Below are 22,816 nucleotides of genomic sequence, written 5' to 3'. Positions count from 1 at the left end.
CTAAACCTTCTCTAAATAATATTTATGGGAATGTTAATACTATGAGTATTCTACGCTGGGCGAGGTGGCTCACACCTGTAATCCCAGCACTTTGGGAGGCCAAGGCGGGTAGATCATGAAGTCAGGAGATCAAGACTATCCCGGCTAACAAGGTGAAACCCTATCTCTACTACAAATATAAAAACAAAATTAGCCGGGCGTGGTGGCAGGCGCCTATAGTCCCAACTACGCTTCAGGCTGAGGCAGGATAATGGCATGAACCCGGGAGTCGGAGCGTGCAGTGAGCTGAGATCGTGCCACTGCACTCCAGGCTAGGCGACAGAGCAAGATTCTGTCTCAAAAGCAAAAATAAAATATAATAATAAAAATAAAAATAAATTTTAAAATGAGTATTCTAAAAAAACTATATGAAATTTCTGGAAATCGAGTATGTTATCAGTCATAGTGTCATATGCACAGAAGTAACTAGATTACTAGATTTCTATGTGAGCTGTGTCTTTACCATAATAAACCTAATAAAAATCTCATTAGATTTTTCACCATAGTCATTTTAAATCTTTGTCATTCCAGGACAGCTGCTTTGATTCTTCTTTGAAGTATTTACAATCAGCTACAGTCCAAAATTGTTTTTTCTTCCAGAAGATATATGGAAAAGACTCTGATGACAACTCTTGAATACAAGTTTCTGATAACTTCAAGATCATACCACTGGACTCTCTGAGAACTTTCAAAATTTTAATGAACAGGCTGATACCTTCATGAAATTCAAGACAAAGAAGAAAAAAAACCTCAATTTTATTGGACTGAATCATCAAAAGGATAATGTTTTCATAATTTTTTATTTGAAAATGTACTGATTCTTTGAATGTTTTATTCTCCAGATTTATGAAATTTCTCTTTGAAGCTATTTATAATTTACAGCAATTTGGTAAAGTATACTTTTGTAAACAAAAATTGAAACATTTGCTTTTGCTCCCTATCTGAGTGCCCCAGAATTGGGAACCTATGCATGAATATTCATATGCTTATGGTAATAAAGCTATTTGCACAAGTTCAGTAAGAATCTACCCTCTTTATAACAGGACACATATGAAAACATTGGTTATATTACCAAGGCTTTGACTGGGAAGTTCTATTTGACAATACACATAGAATAAACCCATAGGGAATGCAGGCAAAGTCTAAAGTTGGCCTTGGTTTGGCTTCCTAGCCTCAAGAGGTTTTTAAAAGTTTGATCTGAGATTCTTATAAAACTTCTACCAAGCAAACTTTAAAAAGAGCCTCTATGGTCCATTACTACTCTTGCTGCACTTAGGAAAATAATCTAAGCAAGTTTGGTGAGACTCAACCTATTTGCAAACAAATTCATCCTACTGGAATTATCTTTGGTAAAATAGACTCCTATATAGAGAAAAATTATGTTGAAAAGAAAAACTATAGTACACCTGTTACGATATTGAATCACTGTTCATTATCTTTGAGTATTTATAATCCACTGGTAGAATGGACTGGACCTTGAATTCTTTTAGTTCTTCCAATTCAATTTTCTCCAATGAAATCATTAAGAACAAGAGCAGCTCTACTCTTGAAGCCATATAAGTTGGAGGTGGACAACTCAATGTAAATTTCATGGGAAAATGCTCCTGTCAGAGGTGTGGGCCATTCAGAGCTCACCAAATGTTCAACGCCATGACATAGAGACACTTAAACTGCAAACCACGACAACAAGTTGATGACTTTACACTGTGGATAGCTTTCCTCAAGATGTCAGAACAAGACTCAATCATGATGAGACTCTTACCTCTCTTAATTTGTCCTTGCTTATGCCTGTCTCCTTTGCTTCCTAGAATAATGCTGTACTTAGGATGTCATAAGGAGTAGTTTTTGAGAGTAAGTTAATAGGGTCAGATATATCACATCAACCACACTTTTTTTTTTTAAAGATGCAGTTTCTCTCTTGTTTCCCATGCTGGAGTGCAATGGCACAATCTTGGCTCACCACAACCTCCGTCTCCTGGGTTCAAGTGATTCTCTTGCTTCAGCCTCCCTAGTAGTTGGGATTACAGGCATGCGCCACCACACCCGGATAATTTTGTATTTTTAGTAGAGACAGGGTTTCTACATGTTGGACAGGCTGGTCTCGAACTCCCAACCTCAGGTGATCCACACACCTTGGCTTCCCCAAGTGCTGGGATTACAGGCGTGAGCCACCACAACTGGCCCACACATTTTTACATAACAAGAGATCCTTTAGTCCACCCAAAGGCTGACATTAGCTGCATCTTTAACACAACATTTTCTTCAAATGTATGGAGTTTTTTTTAGGCTTCCACTTCTATACTTGCCTATTCTTCTCACACCCTGTTTTAATTTAACATAGGCATGCAATGCTAGAAAATAGAATTGCTGTCTGCCAGCTTAACGGGGGAGCCTGTACAGTTTCTGACACTTCTTGTTGCACACGGATAAATACATCGGGTATTATAGATACTCAGTTGTAAAAATCAACAAATGTGTTGCCTGGTTAAAATGACTAGACTCTTCTGGCTTCTTCTTTGATCTATTCTATTGTAGTTGGTTTGTATCTTGCCTAAGGTGCATATTCCAAACTCTTGATATTTTCATCCTGATAGTCATACTGGTAGTCTCTCTCATGTGGTGCAATCTACGAACATTTTTATTTGTGTGCAGCCATTCTTCAAGTATCAAATTGTTTCTCTTGGGCTGCAATTCAAAAACTCAAAGAAATGTGTCGTTTATGAGCCTGGGGCAGTGGCTCACATCTGTAATCCCAGCAATTTGGGGGGTAAAGGTGGGCGGATCACAAGGTTAGGAGTTCGAGATCAGCCTGGTCCATATGGTGAAACCCTGTCTCTACTAAAAATATAAAAATTAGCCAGGAGTGGTGGCGCCCACCTGCAGTCCTGTAGGGAGACCCCCTGAAACCATTGCTATGGAATACAAGATGAAATGTTCCTGATTATTGTAAATACAAAATTGCATGCAGGATTGTGTAAAGACAATGCCAGGTCGGGCTGCCACAATGAGCGAACAGCGCGTGATGTGCTTCCCCCTGCAGAGAGCCTATAAATGGACCTGTAGTCAGGAAGGTTTCACATCACCAAGATTCCTATCCCAGAAAAGCAGATGTTCATAGCTCTGGGAATGGAATGCAACCCTTGTGGAGACCCTATAAATGGACACATGAGGGGCGCCTGTTCATACGGATAAGATAAGGTTATAAACACCCTTATCTTGCCATGGCTCTTATAGGTCTCTTTAGGGTTAAGGCATACTCCCTTCTGAGAATTTTTTGGTGTAACCATTTCTCTAGCTTCACTTCCTGTTTCTATCGATTGTTTGCAACCAGCTTTTCCTGCAACTGTTACAGCTGATTAGTATCTTGCTAATCATATGATATGGATAGACTGTGTTTCTGTTTTAAGGCTCTGTTAGAAACTGCTGATGCACATACTATGTTGCAAATTCTTATCTCTGTATTCTGTACTTCTGCATACCGATGTTATGCTAAAGAATTACTTCATCCCCATGTGACCATCTCACCTCAGAATCAAACTACCCTAAATCCCTCACTAACCTAACCCCGCCCTCACTAAACTTAATAATAAATGCTGGTATATCCAGTGCATTGGCGGCATCACAGGACCATAAGGCAATGACACCACTGGACCCAGCTTTCACTATCTTCTGTGCGTCTTTTATTTCTTGACCTGCCAATCTGCCTGGGAACAAAGAAAGAGCCCTGTTGCATTGTGGGTTGCTGGCCAGATCCCACAATACAATCCCAGCGACTTGGGATGCTGAGGCGGGAGAATCACTTGAACCCAGAAGGTGGAGGCTGTGGTGAGCCGAGAGCATGCCACTGAACTCCAGTCTGGGCCACAGAGCAAGACTCCATCTTAAAAAAAAAAAAGGTGGGGGTATGGCGCCAAGATGGCCGAGTAGGAACACCACCAGCCTCCATATTCCAGCATGAGCAACACAGCAGACGTGTGATTTCTGCATTTCCAACTGAGGTACGGGGTTCATCTCACTGGGGCATGTCAGACAGTAGGTACAGGACAAGTGAGTGCAGCCCAGCAAGTGAGAGCTGAAGCAGGGCGAGGCATCACCTCACCCAGGAAGCACAAGGAGTAAGGGAATTCCCATTCCTAGCCTAGGGAAACCGTGGCACACAACACCTGGAAAATCAGGTCACCCTCACCATAATACTGCACTTTACCAGGAGTTTTAGCAAATGGCACACCAGGAGATTGTATCCCGCCCCTGGCTCAGAGTGTCCCAGGCCCACAGAGCCTCCCTCATTGCTAGGACAGCAGTCTGAGATCTAACTGCAAGGCAGCAGTGAGACTAGGGGAGGGGTGCCTGCAATTGCTGAGGCTTAAGTAGGTCAACAAAGCAGCCAGGAAGCTTGAAGTGGGTGGAGCCCACCACAGCTCAAGGAGGCCTGCCTGCCTCTGTAGATTCCACCTCTGGGGACAGGCAATAGCCAAACAAAAGGCAGCAGAAACCTCTGCTGATGTAAATGTCCCTGTCTGACAGCTTTGAAGAGAGTAGGGGTTCTCCCAGCATGGAGTTTGGGATCTGAGAATGGACACACTGCCTGCTCAAGTGGGTCCCTGACCCCTGAGTAGCTAAACTGGGAGACATACAAACTAGGGGCAGACTGACACCTCACACCACACACAGCTGGGTACACCTCTGAGATGAAGTTTCCAGAGGAATGATCAGGCAGCAACATTGGCTGTTCAGCAATATTCACTCTTCTGCAGTCTCTGCTGCCGAAATCCAGGGAAAAAGGGTCAGAGTGGACCTCAAGCAAACTCCAACAGACCTGCAACTGAGGGTCCCAACTGTTAGAAGGAAAGCTAACAAACAGAAAGGACCAAAACGAAAACCCCCTCTGTATGTCACCATCATCAAAGATCAAAGGTACATAAAACCACAAAGATGGGGAAAGAGCAGTGCAGAAAAGTTAAAAATTCTAAAAATCAGAGTGCCTCTCCCCCTCCAAAGGAACACAGCTCCTCGCCAGCAACGGAACAAAACTGGACAGAGAATGACTTTGACAAGTTGAGAGAAGAAGGCTTCAGACAATCAAACTTCCCTGAGCTAAAGGAGGAAGTACGAACCCAGCGCAAAGAAACTAAAAACCTTGAAAAAAGATTTGACGAATGACTAACTAGAATAACCAATGTAGAGAAGTCCTTAAACGACCTGATAGAAATGAAAACTATGAAAAGAGAACTACGTGATAAATGTACAAGCTTCAGTAACCAACTCGATCAACTGGAAGAAAGGGTATCAGTGATTGAAGATCAAATGAATGAAATGAAGTGAGAAGAGAAGTTTAGAGAAAAAAGAGTAAAAAGAAATGAACAAAGCCTCCAAAAAACATGGGAGTATGTGAAACGACTAAATCTACATCTGATTTGTGTACCTGAAAGTGATGGGGAGAATGGAACCAAGTGGGAAAACACTCCGCAGGATATTATCCAGAAGAACATCCTAGCAAGACAAGCCTAGCAAGACAGAACAACCTAGCAAGGCAGGCCAACATTCAAATTCACGAAATACAGAGAATGCCACAAAGATACTCCTTGAGAAGAGTAACTACAAGACACATAATTGTCAGATTCACCAAAGTTGAAATGAAGGAAAAAATGTTAAGGGCAGCCAGATAGAAAGATCGGCTTACCCATGAAGGGAAGCCATCAGACTAACAGTGGATCTGTCGGCAGAAAATCTACAAGCCAGAAGAGACTGGGGGCCAATATTCAACACTCTTAAAGAAAAGAATTTTCATCCCAGAATTTCATATCTAGCCAAACTAAGCTTCAAAAGTGAAGGAGAAAAAATCCTTTACAGACAAGCAAATGCTGAGAGATTTTGTCACCACCAGGCCTGCCCTACAAGAGATCCTGAAGGAAGCACTAAACATGGAAAGGAAAAACTGGTACCAGCCACTGCAAAAACATGCCAAAATGTAAAGACCATCGATGCTAACAAGAAACCGGAACAACTGAGCAAAATAACCAGCTAGCATCATAATGACAGGATCAAGTTCACACATAACAATATTAACCTTAAATGGAAATGGGCCAAATGCTCCCATTAAGAGACACAGACTGACAAATTGGATAAAGAGTCAAGACCCATCAGCGTGCTATATTCAGGAGACCCATCTCACATACAGAGACACACATAGGCTCAAAATAAAGGGAAGGAGGAAGATCTACCAAGCAAATGGAAAGCAAAAAAAAATCAGGGGTTGCAATCCTAGTCTCTGATAAAACAGACTTTAAACCAACAAAGATCAAAAGAGACAAAGAAGGCCATTACATAATGGTAAAGGGATCAATTCAACAAGAAGAGCTAACTATCCTAAATATATATGCACCCAATACAGGAGCACCCAGATTCATAAAGCACGCCCTTAGAGACTTGCAAAGAGACTTAGACTCCCACACAATAATAATGAGAGATTTTATCACCCCACTGTCAACATTAGACAGATCAATGAGACAGAAAGTTAACAAGGATATCTAGGAATTGAACTCAACTCTGCACCAAGTGGACCTAATAGACATCAACAGAACTCTCCACCCCAAATCAAGAGAATATACATTCTTCTCAGCACCACATCACACTCATTTGAAAATTGACCACATAGTTGGAAGTAAACCACTCCTCAGCACATGTAAAAGAACAGAAATTATAACAAACTGTCTCTCAGACCACAGTGCAATCAAACTAGAACTCAGGATTAAGAAACTCACTCAAAACCACAAAACTACATGGAAACTGAATAACCTGCTCCTGAATGACTACTGGGTACATAACGAAATGAAGGCAGAAATAAAGATGTTCTTTGAAACCAATGAGAACAAAGACATGACATACCAGAATCTCTGGGACACATTTAAAGCCTTGTGAGAGGGAAATTTATAGCACTAAATGCCCATAAGAGAAAGCAGGAAAGATCCAAAATTTATGCCCTAACATCACATCACAATTAAAAGAACTAGAGAAACAAGAACAAACTCATTCAAAGCTAGCAGAAGGCAAGAAATAACTAAGATCAGAACAGAACTGAAGGAGATAGAGACACAAAAAATCCCTTCAAAAAATCAATGAATCCAGGAGTTGGTTTTATGAAAAGATCAATAAAATTGATTGACTGCTAGCAAGACTAATAAAGGAGAAAAGAGAAGAATCAAATAGACACAATAAAAAATGATAAGGGGGATATCACCACAAATCCCACAGAAATACAAACGACCATCAGAGAATACAATAAACACCTCTACGCAAATAAACTAGAAAAACAAGAAGAAATGGATAAATTCCTGGACACATACACTCTCCCAAGAGTAAACCATGAAGAAGTTGAATCCCTGAATAGACCAAAAACAGGCTCTGAAATTGAGGCAATAATTCGTAGCCTACTAACAAAACAAGTACAGGACCAGACGAATTCACAGCTGAATTCTACCAGAGGTACAAGGAGGAGCTGGTACCATTACTTCCGAAACTATTCTAATCAATAGAAAAAGAGGGAATCCTCCCCAACTCAATCTATGAGGCCAACATCATCCTGATACCAAAGCCTGGCAGAGACACAACAAAAAAAGAGAATTTTTGAGCAATATTCCTGATGAACATTGATGCAAAAATCCTCAATAAAATACTGGCAAACCAAATCCAGCAGCACATCAAAAACCTTATCCACCATGATCAAGTGGGCTTCATCCCTGGGATGCAAGGCTGGTTCAACAGATGTAAATCAATAAATGTAATCCAGCATATAAACGGAACCAAAGACAAAAACCACATGATTATCTCAACAGATGCAAAAAGGCCTTTGACAAAATTCAACAGCCCTTCATGCTAAAAACTCTCCATAAATTCGGTATTGATGGAACGTATCTCAACATAATAAGAGCTATTTATGACAAACCCACAGCCAATATCATATTGAATGGGCAGAAACTGGAAGCATTCCCCTTGAAAACTGGAACAAGACAGGGATGCCCTCTCTCACCACTCCTATTCAACATAGGGTTGGAAGTTCTGGTCAGGGCAATCAGGCAAGAGAAAGAAATAAAGGGTATTCAATTTGGAGAAGAGGAAGTCAAATTGTCCCTCTTTGCAGATGACATGATTGTATATTTAGAAAACCCCATCGTCTCAGCCCAAAATCTCCTTAAGCTGATAAGCAATTTCAGCAGATTCTCAGGTTACAAAATCAATGTGCCAAAATCACAAGCATTCTTATACACCAATAACAGACAAACAGAGAGCCAAATCATGAATAAACAACCACTCACAATTGATTCAAAGAGAATAAAATACCTAGGAATTCAACTTACAACGGACGTGAAGGACCTCTTCAAGGAGAACTACAAACCACTGCTCAATGAAATAAAAGAGGACACAAACAAATGGAAGAACATTCCATGCTCATGGATTGGAAGAATCAATACCATGATAATGGCCATACTTCCCAAGGTAATTTATAGATTCAATGCCATCCCCATTAAGAATATCAATGACTTTCTTCACAGAATTGGAAAAAAAAAAAAACTACTTTAAAGTTCATATGGAACCAAAAAAGAGCCTGCATTGCAAAGACTATCCTAAGGCAAAAGAACAAAGCTGGAGTCATCACGCTACCTGACTTCAAACTATACCACAAGGCTACAGTAACCAAAACAGCACAATAGCAAATACGTGGAACTAACCCAAATGTCCATCAATGACAGACTGGATTAAGAAAATGTGGCCCACATACACCATGGAATACTATGCAGCCATAAAAAAGGATGAGTTGTGTTTGTAGGGACATGGACGCAGCTGGAAACCATCATTCTCAGCAAACTATCGCAAGAAAAGAAAATCAAACACTGCATGTTCTCACTCATAGGTGGAAATTGAACAATGAGAACACTTGAACACAGGAAGGGGAACATCACACACTAGGGTCTATTGTGGGGTGGGGGAAGGGGGGAGGGATAACATTAGGAGATATACCTAATGTAAATGACGAGTTAACGAATGCAGCACACCAACATGGCACATGTATACATATGTACAAAACCTACACGTTGTGCACATGTACCCTAGAACATAAAGTATAAAAAAAATTTTTTTAAAGACAAAGGAAATTTAAAAAAGAAGAAATGATGAAAGCCCAAAATTACGGTTATTGAGACTAATGCTCATTCATTAAGTATTGATCATATTCTCACCTAAGTGAGAGTACAGACACTCCAAAATAGAGCCACACAGGCTGGATGCTGTATACTCCCACTGAAATTTTAACAAAGCAGATAGCTCTCAAAACAAATCATATTTTTCTGTAGAAAGAAGATTCTAGTCTACCTGAGTGAGCATAATAAAGAAGTCCCCTCTGCTTTAACTTTTACCAAAAAAAGTGACCTGAAGCACTCTGATGTTAACCAATCAATTTATTTCTACGGCTTTGTTTACTGATCCGCATTAGACAAAACCCACTGTTTTGTTATTGCATTGCCCAGGGGGAGTCATCACTGTATCTGTAGAGGGAGAGCTGCACCAAATCATAAATCACAGATAAAACCCAATTACATCTATAACTAAATTAGTTGTAATTTTGTCTTGTCACACATGTTCACAGCAAGCAATGGCCAGAGGAGTCTCTCAGGCTGCATCATTCTCACCCTGACCCTCCTGCCTCTCTCTTTCACTTACAAGGACCTTTAGGATGAAACTGGGAGCCACCCAGATAATCCAGAATAAGCTTTCCATCTCAAGATACTCAACTTCACCACCGTTGAACAGTGTTTTTGCTAAGAAAAGTAAATGCATGTGTTCAAAGAGTTAGATGTGGATTTTTTTTTTTTTTTTTTTTTTTTGTGACAGAATTTCACTTATGTTACCCTGACTGGAATGCAGTGGGGTGGTCTCAGTTCACTGCAACCTCCACCTCCCAGGTTCAAATGATTCTCCTGCCTCAGCCTCCCAAGTAGCTGGGACTACAGGTGCCCGCCACCACGCCCAGCTAATTTTTGCATTATTAGTAGAAACAGGGTTTCACCATATTGGCAAGGCTGGTCTCGAACTCCTGACCTCGTGTTTGCCGGTCTCCGACTCCCAAAGTGCTGGGATTACAGGCGTGAGCCACCGCACCCAACCTGGATTTTTAAGAGGCCATTATTCTGTGTCATACAGGTCACTTTCATAAACAGTACCCACAACAAAAATATGTTTTGCCTTCCTTACATGTCTCACTTTTCTGTCTGCACAAACCACAGTGAAACATACTAGCTCTGCTATGAAGTGGCTGGATGACCCTAGGAAACTCATTTGACCTCCCTCAGGCTCTTTCCTCATCTGCAGTGTAAGGCTGACTCTTACTGCATCAGAAAATGACAGTGGAAGAGTAAATTAACATGTGTAAGACATTAGTCACAGAGCCTGGTCCCTGATGAGCCCTCAGTAAACATTCCTTTCCATCTTTTCCTTTCACCAACCCATTTTTCTTGCTCTCACCCATCTTCTCCTTCAACTCCTTTCTCTTCAGGAACTTTCTCAGTCTAACCTGCCAATTAAAGAAGCCACACTACTCATTCTCTCATGACTCTGATGGTGTGTTCTTGTGATAGAGTCTGCTATTCACTCAAGGCAATGGGTATTATTTATATGGAGAAGTCTGTTTGCAGCAACAAATCATTTTTATGTTCACACAAAATTTATACACGATCTTAACTTACACATACCAGTCTCAACTCTACACTGTTATTTCATACATGTACTTCATTATTTTATTTTTCAGTCTTTCTCCTTACACCTTAAAAATTAGGAGAGTACAAAAACAGAAAAAATTGGCCTGGGCCGGAAGAGGATATTCTTTAGCAAGATGAATGCTTTCTTTTTCAAGATGAATGCTATCTGCAAGACAGTCCTGAAGCCCATTTCTGGGTTTGGCTTACGTCAAAGCCATTCCACTCTAGGACACATTCTTAGATTCCCAGGAGATAATGATTGCCACAGAAGCCACACTCACTCTGAGAATTCCTACTGTTGGGTAAAGGAATGTTTACAGAATGTTGTGCATCAGTTACTTCTCCTAAATTCTTCTACTCCTGGAAGTTAAGCTTCCCCACTAACCGGCTTCATCTCCAGCTGGCCTGAATGGACCCTGACTGGAAAGTACCTCCCCACTCTGGATGGCTAGGGTGGCACTTTTGCCTATTCCCATAATAATAATAGCTTACACACTAAAGCAGCACTCACTATGCACCAGGCACTATCCTAAGAGCTTTTCATGTAGCTACAGTCCTGACAAAAAAATCCTAAGTCCCACCATCACCATTTTTACAGATTAAAAAAAAAAAAAAAAAAAAACTGTGGCAGAGAAGTATATGCCCACTGTCACCTAACTCCATAATTTAATCTCATCCTCCACTTCATCTGCTAAGATGACACTCTAAAATTAACAAGGTCTGCTGAATGACATCCACCTTCAAAAATGATTTTTGTCCCATTTCCTTTCAGGATTTCACAGCCAGCATTTCATTTTCTGTCTCATGCTTCACCTATGTACCTGTTCCCTAACACTACACTCACAACTGCAAAGCCCTGCATAAAAGCTAGCTTTTAGAAACCTCAATCTTCTTTGGAAAAAAGAAAGGCCAGGTTCCAAGTCTCACAAAAAGTCATTTTTTATTCTATTGTCAACTATTTGTATGGCCGTTCTCTGGCCATAAACAAGTGCACTAGAAACAGAAAGTGTAATGAGAAGAAAGTAGGAGGAGGGTGAGTTTCTAGATAGACACACAGGGAAAAGATTCCAAATCCAGAAAAATTCATAAAATGCACCCAGGGAGTGTGACTTTGAGCAATGACAGCCCCACCTGCCATGTTCCACAGCTGTAGGCCTCTTACTTCCTTGTCAATCTGTCCTTCCTGGTCTTGCTTTCTTAGACCAGTACAAACAACCTGAGAGCTGGGGTCAGATGAGAGCACACAGCACTGAGTGGTAGGGTTGGGAAAGGCAGAAAAGGAAGAAGAGTGTTTGACTCATGAAGAACTCACTCACCTAGGTACATATCACCTAGGCAGGCAATAGATTCCTGAAGGGCTTTGCAGGACTCATGGTGGTTATCCAGAGTGACTGACTGAGGCAAGGGTCTTGACCAATTGAGTATTATAGAGCCAGAGGTTGAAGGTGCACCCAGGGAAAACATGAGTTGCAAAAAACCTCAGTGGCTTGTGTTCTCTCTGAAGAGGTTTCTGGAGGCTTAGTATTTATACATTTGATTAAAGGGGAGAAGGCAGGTAGGAAGAGATGGAGTGGGCAGAAAAACAATTGATCTAATCTTGTCTTTCTTCTGTGCCTCAGAAAATAAATATTATCAGAATGAGAGTTAAAATACTTCAGTTTTAGGAGCTAGATTTTGATTGCTCACCTAAAGTTACAATCAGCATGTCTTTCTTTTACGAGGAAATATACATCTTGAAAGGTTCTGAAGCCAAGAAAAAACAATCTGTTCAAGCAATCATCCAGAGATGCCTGAGATCTTTGGCTTTCCTGTTTAACCCATTCTTTTTCTTTTCTTTCTGTCTTAAGAGAAACAACCTTGCTCTGTCACCTAGACTAGAGAGTACTCACTGCATCCTTGAACTCCTGGGCTGAAGCTGTCCTCCCAGCTTAGCCTCTCAAGTGTCTGAGACTATAGGCATGTACTACTGCACCTGGCTAATTTGATTTATGTTTTTAGTAAGGACGTGGTCACCTTTTGTTGCTTAGGCTGGTCTTAAACTCCTGGTTTCAAGTGATCCTCCTGCCTTGGACTCTCAAAGGGCTGGGATTGCAGGCCTGTGCCAGCACACCTGGCCCCACAATTCTTCAAAAGCTCTCAGAGAAAGCATTGTAGAAGACCCCTGTGGCTGTATGTTTCATTTGATCTTAAATGACTAGGAAGGCTCATTCTTAAGAAGTCACATCCCATGGAAAAAGGGGATGAAGACAATCAGAAAAGAGCAAAGGGAAGTCACAGCAGCAAAGGGACAGTATAATCCTGGAACCTTATTAAAGTCACACAACTGCTGCTTTAATTAGAGTAATTTGTTTGTCAAATATCGCTCTAACACTTTCAGTTGTATGTTGGCTCACTTGTAATGTCTGGAGCAGTCTATAGACTAGGTTTCCTAGAGTTTCTGAAGCATCTTCCAATTGCAATGTCAATCTGACACAATTCTCTGAATTACAGTCTGAATCCAGTGTTCATGTGCACCTTTTGTGTAGTCTACACATCAGCAGGCATAAAAATTGTTTATATAAAAGTTGCTATGATTTCTCCAGAAGTTTACTTAAGTCATCTGGTTTCAGCTTGCAAATCTTTTTAACCTATCCATCTTTTAATCTATCCATCTGACAAAAGGCTAATCTCCAAAATCTACAAGAAACTTAAACAAATTTACGAGAAAAAAAAATGAACAAGCTCATCAAAACGTGGGTGAAGCACATGAACAGACATTTCTCGAAATAAGACATTTATGTGACCAACAAACATATGAAAAAAAGCTCATCATCATTGGTCATTAGAGACACGCAAATCAAAACCACAATGAAATACCATCTCACGCCAGTTAGAATGGTAATCACTAAAAGGTCAGGAAACAACAGAGGCTGGAGAGGATGTGGGGAAATAGGAACACTTTTACATTGTTGGTGGGAGTGTAAATTAGTTCAACCATTTTGGAAGACAGTGTGGCGATTCCTCAAGGATCTAGAACAAAAAATACCATTTGACCCAGTAATCCCATTACTGGATATATACCCAAAGGATTATAGATCATTCTACTATAAAGACACATGCACACATATGTTTATTGCGGCACTATCCACAATAGCAAAGACTTGGAACTAACCCAAGCGCCTATCAATGATAGACTGGATAAAGAAAATGTGGTACATATACACCATGGAATTTGATGCAGCCATAATAAAGGACAAGTTCATGTCCTTTTCAGGGACATGGATGAAGCTGGAAACCACCATTCTAAACAAACTAACACAAGAACAGAAAACCAAACACTGCATGTTCTCACTCATAAGTGGGAGTTGAACAATGAGAACACATGGACACAGGGAGGGGAACATCATACACTGGGGTCTGTTGGGGGGTGGGGGCCTAGGGGAGGGATAGCATTAGGAGAAATACCTAATGTAGATGATGGGTTAGTGGGTGCAGCAAAACACCATGGCACATGTATACCTATGTAACAAACCTGCAGGTTCTGCACATGTATCCCAGAACTTAAAAGTGTAATTTTAAAAAATGATACAAATTATAAAAGCACAGTTTTTATTTATAATATACCAAAATGGAATTAAAATGGAAGAAAATTCTGAAACTGTTAGTTTTGAAACTTGTAGACAGGAAAAAGTTTAGCATTTAGTCCAAATTGAAGGTGAATAAAAAATTCAAAAAAATGAACACATCTAAAATTTAATAACTGTTGTTCTGTTGTTCTCTTCTGAAAAATAATTTTCCCCCTCCTGTTTCCTATTTTTATGAAATAGAAATCATATGGGATCAGTGTATTCCCAAAATAAGTTTGAGTCTTATACCTGGATTGTTTACATAAAGTGCAGCAAGAATGTAGATTCAAGGCTGCTATTAATACATATACGTGTTTCATATATATATATATTTATAAATGTAAGAAAATATATATATTCTATCATGTAGAATGGCACTAAAGTATATTAATGGCAGCAAATCTGTACAAGTCTGCAGCAGCCTCAATTCTTGTTTCTTCAGAAGAAAGAATTCAACTAAGGGTCATAAGGCAGAAGAAGAGACTGAGGCAAGTTTTACAGCAAGAGTGAAAGCTTATTTAAAAGCTTTAGAGCAGAAATTAAAGAAAGTAAAGTACACTTAAAACAGGGTCAAACAGGTGATGAGATTTCACGTGTGTGGTTTGACCTTGGACTTAGGCTTTTGTATGTTGGCATAATTCTGGGGTCTGCATCTCTTCTCCCTTGATTCGTCCCTTAAAGTGGGCTGTCTGCATGTGCAGTGGCCCACCAGCACCTAAGGGAGCCTGTGTAGTGTGTTTCCTGGAGTACAGTTGGAAAACAGAGACCAAAATAAAAGCTATGTATGTCAATAAAATTGGTCTCCTTATAAAAGCCTGTTATAAATTTCTATCATTGTTCTGTTACCTTGGCATCTATTTTTAATCTTCCTTGAACACACCCAAATTTCTCTCTCTCTCTCTCTCTCTCTCTCTCTCTCTCTCTCTCTCTCTGCTTTGAGATGTAAATTTACTACCTACTTTCTCTAAAACTCAGCAAGGGCTTCCTCAGATAAATGCTAACTTTTTCTATTTAAAAAAGCACCATTTAAATCAAACTGATTTTTTAATAGTGAGTTATATGGGTTCCATGCTTAAAGTTTTAAAATCAAAAATCTAAAGTATTTCTGTCTCCCTCTATCTTTATGTGCACATGTATATGATCTATGTTGTATCACATATATGTATATGTTCAAACCTATGTTTATATATTGTTTATACATGGTATCAAATTAATACAAAAATAAATGAGTACGCATCAATTAAGTAAATAATCCCAAATGCTTTTCAGCACATGGGATTTTAGTAATCTTCAATAATGGAAGAACACCCCAAATGAGCATGCATATCTATCTGCAGCCTCCTAAAAAAAATTATCAGCCAAAAATTTTATATCCAGCAAAACTAAAGTTCATAAATAAATGAAAGATAACAGACTTTTTCAGACAAACAAATGCTGAGATAATTTGCCACTACCAAGCCAGCACTATAATAACTGCTAAAAGGAACTCCAAATCTTGAAATAAATCCTGGAAACACATCAACACAGAACCTGTTTAAGCATGAATCTCACAGGACCAATAAAACAAAAATACAGTAAATAAATGAATAAAACCAAGGTATTCAGGCAACAAATAGCAGGATGAATGGAAAGTACCTCACATCTCAATACTAACATTGAATGTAAGTGGTCTAAATGCTCCACTTAAAAGATATAGAATTGCACAATTGATAATAATGCACCAGCAAGTATCTGCTGCCCTCAAGAGACTCCCCTAACCATAAAGGGTCATATAAACTTAAGGTAAAAGGGTAGAAGAAGACACCCCATGCAAATGGCCACAAAAGTGAGCAGGAGTAACTATTCTTAAATCAGAAAAAACTAACTTTAAAGCAACAGCAGTTAAAAAAGACAAAGAGGGACATTATATAATAATAAAAGGATTTGTCCAACAGGAAAATATCACAATCCTAAATATACATGCACCTAACACTGCAGTTCCCAAATTTATATAACTATTACTATTAGACCTAAGAAATGAGATAGACAGTAACACAATAATAGTGAGGGACTTCAGTACTCCACTGACAGCACTAGACAGGTCAAGACAGAAAATCAAGAAAGAAACAATGGATTTAAACTATGCCCTAGAGCAAATAGACGTAAGACATATTTACAGAATATTCTGCCCAACAACCATAGGATATACATTCTATTCATCAGCACAAGGAACTTTCTTCAAGATAGGCCATATGATAGACCACAAAACAAGTCTCAATAAATTTACGAAAATTGAAATTATATGAAGCGCTCTCTCAGAAAACAGTAGAATAAAACTGGAAATCAACTCCAAAAGAAACCTTCAAAACCATGCAAACACATGGAAATTAAATAACTTGTTCGTAAATGATCACTGGGTCAAATACGAAATCAAGATGGAAATTTTAAAATTCTTTGAACTGAACAGTAGTGATGCATCCTATCAAAACATCTGGAATAATGCAAGGAGTGTGCTGAAAGTCCATAGCTTTAAATGCCTACATCAAAAAGACTGAAAGAGCACAAATAGACAACCTAAGGTTATTTTTAGAAATTCAAGAAACAAGAACACACCAAAGCCAAACCCAGCAGAAGAGAGAAAATAACCAAGATCAGAGCAGAACTAAATGAAATTGAAACAAAATAATACAAAATATAAACAAAGACCATTGACAAGATTAACCAAGAAAAGAAGAGACAAGAGCCAAATAAGCTCATTTAGAAATGAAATGGGAGTTATTACCACCAACGCCACAGAAATACAAAAGATCATTCAAAGGTACTATGAACACATTTATGTGCATAAACTAGAAAACCTAGAGGGGATGAATACATTCCTGGAAACATAAAACCCTCCTCGATTAAATCAGAAAGAATTAGAAACCCTGAACAGACCAACAAAAAGCAGCAAGATGGAAAAGACAATTTAAAAATTTACAACAAAACAAATTCCAGGACCAGAAAGATTCACAGCTGAATTCTACCAGACATTCAAAGAAGAGTTGGTACCAATTCATTTGACACTATTCCACATGCTAGAAAAAGATGGAATTCTCCCTAAGTCATTCTATGAAGCCAGTATCACCCTAATAACAAAACCAGAAAAGGAAATAACAAAGAAAACTACAAACCAATATCCCTGATGCACACAGATGCAGAAATTCTTTACAAAATACTAGCTAACTGAATCCAACAGCACATCAAAAACATAATCCACCATGATCAAGTAGGCTTCATATTAGGGATGCAGGAACGGTTCTACATACACAAGTCAATAAATGTGGTACAACACATAAACAGAATTTAAAAATCACATGATCCTCTCAATAGACACTGAAAAGGCACTTGACAACATGCAGCATCACTTTATGATTAAAACTCTCAGCAAAATTGGCACACAAACCCACAGCCAACATAATACTGAATGAGAAAAAGTTGAAAGCATTCACTCTCAGCAGGGGAACAACACAAGGATGGCCGCTCTCACCACTTTCATTCAACAGAGTACTGAAAGTCCTAGCCAAATCAATCAAACAAGGGAAATAAATAAAGGGCATCCAAATTGGTAAAGAGGAAGTAAAACAGTCGCTGTTTGCTGATAATATAATCGTATACCTAGAAGACGCTAAAGACCCCTCCAAGTGACCAAGCAGAGAATCAAATCAAGAACTGAACCCCTTTTACAACAGCAGTTTTAAAGAAATAATAACTAGGAATATATCTAAACAAGGAGGTGAAAGACCTCAAGAAAAACTACAACACACTGCTGAAAGAAATGATACATGATGCAAAATATGAAAATGCACCCCTTGCTCATCGATGAATAGAATCATTGTTGTGATGATGACCACACTGACAAAAGCAATCTACAAACTCAATTCAATTCCCATTAAAATGCCACCATCATTCTTCACAGAGCTAGAAAAAACAATTCAAAAATTCGTATGGAACCAAACAAGAGCCAACATACCCAAAGCAAGACTAAGCAAAAGAACAAATCTGATGGTGTCACATCACCTGACTTCAAACAATACTCTAAGTCCATAGTCACCAAAACAGCATGGTGCTGGTATAAAAATAGGCACATAGACCAATGGAACAGAATACAGATCCCAGAAATAAACCTAAATACTTACAGCCAACTTATCTTTGACAAAGCAAACAAACACATAAAATGGGTAAAGGACACCTTATCCAACAAACGGTGCTGAAATAATTGGCAAGCCGAATGTAGAATAAAACTGGATCCCCATCTCTCACTGTAGATAAAAATCAACTCAAGATAAATCAAGGACTTAAATCTAAGACCTGAAACTATAAAAATTCTAGAAAATGACATTGGAAAAACCATTCTGGATATTCGCTTAGGCAAAAAGTTCATGACCAAGAACCCAAAAGCAAATGCAACAAAAGCAAAAATAAATAGGTGAGACTAATTAAACTGAAGACCTTCTGCACAGCAAAGCAACAGTCAGCAGACTAAACATATAACCCACAGAGTGAAAGAAAATCTTCACAATCTATATATCTGAAAGATAACCATATCAAGAAACTCAAAACAAATTGGCAAACAATCCCATTAAAAAGTGGGCTAAGTACATGAATAAACAATTCTCAAAACAAGATAAACAAATGGCTAACAAACATATGAAAAAATGCTCAGTTTCACTAATGATCAGGGAAATGCAAACGAAAACCACAATGTGATACCATCTTACTCCTGCAAGAATGTTCATAATCAAAAAACGAAAAAATAATAGTTGTTGGCCAGGCATGATGGCTTACACCTGTAATCCCAACACTTTGGGAGGCCAAGTTGGGCAGATCACTAAGGTCCGGGGTTTGACACCAGCATGTACAACATGGTGAAACCCTATCTCTACTAAAAATGCAAAAAAATTGCCTAGGTGAGGTGGCACATGCCTGTAATCCCAGCTACTCCAGTGGCTGAGGCAGAAGAATGGCTTGAACCCGGGAGGCAGAAGTTACAGTGAGCCAAGATCATGCCACTGCACTCCAACCTGGGTGAAAGAGCAAGACTCCATCCATCTCAAAAATAAATAAATAAAAACAATAGATGTTGATATGGAAGCGGTGAAAAGGGAATATGTCTACACTGCTGGTGGGAATGTAAACTATAAATGAGTGGATAAAGAAATTGTGGTATATATATGATTGAATACTACTCAGCCATAAAAGGAAGGAATTAATGGCATTCGCAACAACCTGGAAGAAACTGGAGACTATTATTCTAAGTGAAGTAACTCAGGAATGAAAACCAAACACTGGATGTTCTCACTCATAAGTGGGAGCTAAGCTATGAGGATGCAAAGGCATAACAATGATACAATAGACTTAGGGAAAAGGGTGGCAAAGGGGTGAGGGATAAAAGACTACAAATTGAGTTCATTGTATACTGCTCGGGTGATGGGTGCACCAAAATCTCACAAATCACCACTAGAGAACTTACGTAATTAAATACCAAATCCACAAAAACCTATGAAAATAAAAGATTTTAAAATAAAATAAAATTATAAACATTTAAAAACATAGTTCCTAAAAAATTCTTCTAAAATGGAAAAAAAAAAAAAAAAGTTCCTGAAGGTCATGTATCAGAAACTCTATTATGTTACCTCTTAATGCATATATATGAGCCGACTTGCTCAACTTCTGAGAACTTATCGGGAAGCTGCTGATCACCTGTTGCAGGTGTTTTCTATCTATTGTAAGACTGTATTTCCCTGGCACTACCTGCAACCAATTACTACTTTAGAGAGAGACAGTTAACAACCACCTGACTTGACCATCACCTGGTGATGTTCACTTGACATCTCTAGTGTGGGGGAGTGGAAGGATCTCTCCTGCCCTGCACACATCTGACCAGCTACCTACTCTAACACTTTCAGATTTTCTTTCTTTTTATTTTATTTATTTTTTAAGACGGAGTCTCGCTCTATCACCCAGGCCAGAGTGCAGTGGTGCAAACTCAGCTCACTGCAGGCTCTGCCTCCCGAGTTCACACCATTCTCCTGCCTCAGCCTCCGGAGTAGCTGGGACTACAGGCGCCCGCCACCAAGCCCAGCTAATTGTTTGTATTTTTAGTAGAGAAGGGGTTTCACCATGTTACCCAGGATGGTTTCGATCTCCTGACCTCGTGATTCGCCCACCTCAGCCTCCCAAAGTGCTGGGATTACAGGCGTGAGCCATGTGCCCGGCTTCAGATTTCTTATTGTCAGATTTCAGGTAGGACAAACAGCTGATGTTTCTGGCTTTTGATTTTTTTTGATTTTTTTTTTTTTAACCAAAAGTCTCCCCCCAAATGAAACTAATAAGCCTTAACCAACATTATGGCTTAGCCAAGCATGTATGAGACATCTCCAAAGATGTGAAGGAGCAATTCAAAAACTCAAAAATCACACAAACACCAAAACAAATAAGGCTGGTCCCCTCATCAGAAATTAAATCCAGGATGCAGCAGTAAAAGCATAAAATTTTTAACTATTCGATGACAAGGTAAAGTGGCTTTTATTCTTATTTTCTCAGAGGATCTAAGGCAAGCAGTTTGAGCTTACAAAAAAAGCTTAACTTTGTTTTAGGTCAGATTTTTGCTCTGCAATTTACTCAAAAGAAATTTTAAAGCTAGCCATAACACTATTAGGTGTCTTTATTTGAAATTCAATCCTCTAATCAACCACTTGGAATAAGAGAGCTCTAAAATATTTTTTAACTTAGGGGTCTCAATTTAAAGAATCCATCTTCTGGCCATTGACTATTAGAATTTCCAGTGATGTATTGATTCTCAGTGACTCAATCCAACAGACTCTTCAGTGAAAAACCAATCCCAGTGATCTTTTCCCCCACCCCAACAAAATAAAATATGTACTCTCAGGAACAGCTTAGGATAGCAAAAGACTCTTCTTGCCACAGTCCTATCGAACCAACAAGACTTGGGGTGGCAAAAGTCCATGATGGATGGGACTTCTTATGACAAGCCCTTCTGGGAGCTTAACACATTTGGAAAACAAAAGAAAAAATAAAAAACCTCAGGCACTCAGGGGTGGTAAATCTCCTTCCCCTTTTTAGGCTCTTCTGTGTATAATAGGACCAGAATCGCCCTCACTAAAGCCCATAGCATTAAAGATTATACTGGGACCTGTTGCTCTTGCATATGAGGTCAGGAGATTGAGATCATCCTGGCTAACATGGTGAAACCCCGTCTCTACCAAAAATACAAAAAAAATTAGCCAGGCATGGTGGCGGGTGCTTGTAGTCCCAGCGACTCAGGGGGCTGAGGGAAGAGAATGGCGTGATCCCAGGAGACGGAGCTTGCAGTGAGCCGAGATCGCGCCACTGCACTCCAGCCTGGGTGACAGAGTGAAACTCTGTCTCAAAAAAAAAAAAAAAAAATTCCTCCCAATTCTTCCCAAACCTCTACGTCTATGTTACCTTCTTTCGGGAATCATGGGTTAAGTGATACAATTTGCATTAGGTCCCTTAATTGAGCCTGCAAAACCGAGGCTCCAGTGGCTTTAAGCAGCTGTTTGAATGCTTTTAGATACTGCTTCTGTTATGCTGATAACTGTTGTCCCGAGATAAAACCCTACCCTGAACAATTCCCTCGAACTTGGAGATCCCAAGTGGGCACCGATGACGTACTGACCTACTGACTGATTGGCTTACTGGCTTACCAACTGCACAGTCTTCACCTTCGTTTTCAAGGGTTCTGTCGCAATTATTTGCAGCTATACCTCAGACCTGCACACCAACATGCCAGGTCCTCACAAGGGGCACCTACTGACTGGGCCCGACCAGCAGACCCTGACCAAGCAATGGATGAACAAATACACTCATACACAAATATCCAGTGAAAGAGCAGGCTAGGTGGCCCTGTCACTCACTGGTACCAAGAAGGGTCCTGTAAAGAGTTAACAGCAGAGGCCCTGATCAGCCAGGGAAGTTCGCATTTATTTAGTACAGATTAAATGACAAAGGTCTTGAGTAAACACCACTACAAGGTAATTGACATTGCCAACCTCCTGGAGAGTAGTTCCCCCAGCATGTTAGGCCGGGCACGGTGGCTCAACCCTGTAATCCCAGCACTTTGGGAGGCCGAGATGGGTGGATCACGAGGTCAGGAGATCGAGACCATCCTGGCTAACACGGTGAAACCCCGTCTCTACTAAAAAATACAAAAAACTAGCTGGGCGCGGTGGCGGGCGACTGTAGTCCCAACTACTCGGGAGGCTGAGGCAGGAGAATGGAGTGAACTCAGGAGGCGGAGCTTGCAGTGAGCTGAGATCCCGCCACTGCACTCCAGCCTGGGCGGCAGAGCGAGACTCCGTCTCAAAAAAAAAAAAGATTAAATGTTGGTTTTAGGACCACCTGAGTAAACAAGATATTTAGATA

This window comes from Macaca nemestrina, chromosome 20, assembly GCF_043159975.1.
Source record: "Macaca nemestrina isolate mMacNem1 chromosome 20, mMacNem.hap1, whole genome shotgun sequence".
In the NCBI taxonomy this organism is placed as follows: Eukaryota; Metazoa; Chordata; class Mammalia; order Primates; family Cercopithecidae; genus Macaca; species Macaca nemestrina.
This window is presented reverse-complemented; position numbering follows the sequence as displayed.